Raw genomic sequence first — 1615 nt, 5'->3', positions numbered from 1 at the left:
TTACTGTATTTGCCACTACCATATAAAATTGTCATCTTTTGACTCCAACTGGCAATTTTCTAATGCAGCTCCCTTTTGTTTTTCATATTGCTCTATCTGTTTTTATACTATCCTTATCCTATCGTTATTTTTACTAATCACTCCAAGGACACTATTTTTTTGTCAAGTTATAAGTTTTATATTCTCATGACTTTTCTCTGAAGCCTTGTCTCACTTTCTGAAAGTTTTCCTATAAAACTTACGAAGGATTTGAACGTTGTGTTTATTTGATCGTAACTTTATATTTTTCTCTCTTTTATTAATGCATAGTATATTCCTTCATGGGCAGGCTTCGATGTTAATTCTTCGTAATATTTTTGAAAACTTGTAATATCTTTGCTATATCGCATATGCTTCTGTGCGGTGGTTTTAAATATGCGCTCTAACCGCTATATATAAACCTTCAATTATATCGCTTTTAACTTTTGTATAGGGTATTTTTCTTGTTCTAGAATGATTTGTGTGGTCTGTATATTCTAAGTCCGTCAGTACTCTAAGATTTTTTTTTTGCATCTATCGAGGTTAATGCGATAACTTAAATTTTTAAATTCTTCATCTTATCGCTTTGTTTTCTTCTTTCGTTTCTATTTCTTTGTACTTTGGAACTTGTCTTCTTTTCCTATCATTATCCTTTAGAACGTTTGATTATATTTTAATTTCATTCATACACATATAATAGTTAAAAATATCATTGTGACTCTTTAGAAACTCTTGTCAGCCAGATCTTGGCATTCTTTCATATCGTTTTAGGATCGAGGTATAAGCCTCTTGAATTCATTGCTCTTTCCCGGCGGGTGTATTCTTGCAGATTGCTATGAGAGTAAGAATAGCCGTGTTATGAGTGCCTGTGCCGTGTGAGGTTGAGGAAAGTGTTCTGTATAGATTATCTTTACGGGATAGGTTTTTGAATGATTTTTTTTTGTAGTTCACATCTCCTGTTTTTTCTTAATCCCCATCTATTTTAAAGTGCTATATATTAATATCTAAATATATTTTCGCAACTTTTTTTTTGAAGACGCAAGTGGCCTTTTTAGATGTTTATTTAGATATATCACGAATTATATCATATAATATTCTTTAAGCACACATAAAATTTGTTCTTGCAAAATTATCATAGTTTTGTCCTCACAAAACATTGGCCAATTGATGCATTAAATAAAACCAAAAAAAGCATTAAATATCCACTCGCATATTTCAAAATGTATGTCCCAACTTTATATTAACAAATTTAATTTTTTTTGGCATTTAAATTTACTTTTGATATATATTTGACTTTTTAAAAGTTTCTCGAAGCAATATTAAGATTGTAAAATTTTAATTTAAAAAAATATTTTCATACATCGATTTCATCATCTTCAAGTAAACTACATATTATAAAAGTAAAAGAGCTAAATATATGGGTAATTTCAGTAGTTAGAAAGATTATATAATCAAGTCCTTATTATTTTTTTGTGTAGGATTTACAGATCTAGATAAAATAAATCAAAGTGAAAATTTTATTTTTACGATTATTTATAAAAAACTTTCTATGAATTGACTTTGACAACCTAAATCACACCACCATCACAAGGAAACA

This window comes from Rhyacophila brunnea, unplaced genomic scaffold (genome assembly GCF_057557595.1).
Source record: "Rhyacophila brunnea isolate RB1 unplaced genomic scaffold, BYU_Rbru_1.0 scaffold_103, whole genome shotgun sequence".
NCBI lineage: Eukaryota > Metazoa > Arthropoda > Insecta > Trichoptera > Rhyacophilidae > Rhyacophila > Rhyacophila brunnea.
This window is presented reverse-complemented; position numbering follows the sequence as displayed.